Genomic DNA, 2,702 nt, shown 5'->3' on the forward strand with positions numbered 1-2,702 from the left:
TTTTAGTACCTCAGGAATCTAATTCTGGCCACCAGAGGAAAAGCTGATTAATTAGAATTCAATCAAAAACACCTTTTAGACAATTTTCCTTCTGGGAATTGGCAAGGCAGAGTTAAGAAAAAGTACCCCACGAGAACAGAATGCTTTCTGACACAGAAGCTTACGATTTTCAGATTATAGAGGCAACTTACTTTTTTTAAATAAGATTTTATGGCAAAACATTACAAGTAATTGATCACTTTAAACTATACCTTTAGGTGTAAAACATTAAGGGAAATTTTATACCTGAAGTCATTTGGTATTGGAGATAATTTATATTTGACCCTATCTAATCCAACAGAAATACGTTGCTTAGAAATAATAAAAACAAGAAATGGTCACAGCATGAGCTATCTTGCCAAATATTTGAGCTGCCTTCCAAATAGGATTTTTAATCCAGTATTTGAAGGACAAAATGTCACAAAAGAAAACTAGTACGATGGATAGTAAGAAATACTGTGGCTATGGAAGAGAACAAGGCAGAACTGTGCCCCAGAGTAATAACCTGAATTGGTGCATGCCTGAAAGTTAAATCCTACCAAGGCCACAGGATAACAGTACCTCCCATTCATCTCACTGAGAATGAACTTTCTCGTGAATAAAATGAAACGTACTTTCAAATTTTCAGTAGAGCGACATTATCTTCTTACTTTAATACGACGGCAAAAAGGAAGAATTCATTAACTGTTACTTGAATTTTGAAAAATGTGCAAATACTTTATTTTTGCTTCAAATTGTCTGACCTTTTACTTGATGGACAACTCTCTCTTAATAATGATCAATCAGAAACTTCCTGTTAATGTGTTTCGTTTTTCAGTTATAGCTGACTTTCAAATAATATAATGATGTATCAAAGACAAGTTGTTCAGCATCAAAATCATTGCATAACTGTGGTGTAACCATGAGGCTTTATGAAATGACTGTGGTATAAACTCCCCTCTTGCTGAGGCGTCATTTGGGTAGGGGTGAGAGGAAACTGTATTTATGAAGGTTCATTGGTATAACCTTAGACAAGCACTGGAGCCTTTGAAAAAACTGTGTTAAAAGTTCACACAGTGCATAAAAATCAATAACTTTGCAACCCAATTGTATGGGATTAAATAGTTTCCATCTTGTGATTTAGAATTAATTCTGAAGTATTCCGACATCTTCTGTGCGTAATTGTAAGAAACACGGACATAAGCGTTAACAGACAAATATCCATTCGATCCGTTTTCTAAAGATAAAACTAGGGATGATCTAAACTAGACCAGGTAACGTTATTTATTTATTTATTTATTATTATTATTTTTGAGATGGTGTCTGGCTCTGTCACCCACATACGTTGGAGTGCAATGGCACAATCTTGGCTCACTGTAACCTCCCGTGTTCAAGTGATTCTCCTGCCTCAGCCTCCTGAGTAGCTGGAATTACAGGCATCTGCCACCATGCCTGGCTAATTTTTGTATTTTTACTAGAAATGGGGTTTCACCATGTTGGTCACACTGGTCTCTAACTCCTGACCTTTTGATCCGCCCTCCTTGGCCTCCCAAAGTGCTGGAGTTACAGGCATGAGCCACTGTGCCAGGCCAAGTCATCTATTTTTTTTAAAGGTAAGTGCAAGTTAAGGTATCATTCTTGGTCCTTGGTCAAGTGAATATAATTACACACACACGGATCTTGTTTGTTCTGTTTGTTTGAGATAATCTCTCACCACGTAGCTCAGGCAGATCTTGAACTCAAACTTCTGGACCCAAACAGTTTTCTGCTTCAGCATCCTGAGTAGCTGGGATGACAAACACCAGCCACAGCACCCTGATTAATTTCAGATTTATAAACTTACACACACTATGTATGTATACATGTATACGAATGTATAATATTTTACACTGTATATATAATGGATATATATAGTTATAGTTTCAAAATTAGAAGAGACTCAGAATTAGCTATCAGAATTTCTTTAGTATTTCCAGAGCTTGGAACAGTGCCTACCATAATAGCCAACGGATCCCAAATGGCAAGAACATTTACTGAAGAAATCAAGGTCACCTGAACTCACAAAATATTTTGAGCTCTCAAAATGAAGCATTCAGATGCCAACTATTTGAGCAGTTGCATACTACTGAGACTTATAAATGTTTATGTGCCATACATGTTGTAACTGCAGGATCTGACATACTCATTGAGTAATTCTTCAGGGCATAGATTCACTTTTTCTTTTTATAAATGATTTCATGTGGAACTAGGAGGAGAGTGTTTTTAACTTAAAAGAGGCATGAGACTTTGATTGAATCAAGTCAATCAGAAAACCATGCTCATTTCTTTCAACAAGTTTTATTTTTAAAGTAATTGTTTTCTCCATAGATTATATTATCTGTTAGTTATTATTTTTTAACAAAGACTTGTTGTAAAAAGTAATAATATTCACATCCACAACAACAAAAAATAAAATTAAGGTAAAGATATTCTAAAGACATCATTTAACTTTTAAAATACTGTTTATTTCACTACAAAGACTTTTTAGAAAGTCTACATACTCTGGAAGCCCAAAGAGGACAATGATTGTTAGTTTTGTTTCTAATATATTTAATTTTTTAATTGAAAGCAAAATATTTTCATGCATCTTTAAGGAACAGAAAAATATTTCACAATAATTAAAAAACATAAAAGATTAACTCATT

At 34.3% G+C, this 2,702-nt stretch overlaps 1 protein-coding gene across 7 annotated transcripts in view; it reads right to left on the minus strand.

Annotated features, from left to right (window-relative positions):
- The window catches only part of SNTG1 (syntrophin gamma 1), a 924,527-nt gene that overhangs the window by 847,857 nt on the left and 73,968 nt on the right, over nucleotides 1–2,702 (minus strand). The window lies entirely within an intron of this gene.

Source organism: Callithrix jacchus, chromosome 16, assembly GCF_049354715.1.
Source record: "Callithrix jacchus isolate 240 chromosome 16, calJac240_pri, whole genome shotgun sequence".
Lineage (NCBI taxonomy): Eukaryota > Metazoa > Chordata > Mammalia > Primates > Cebidae > Callithrix > Callithrix jacchus.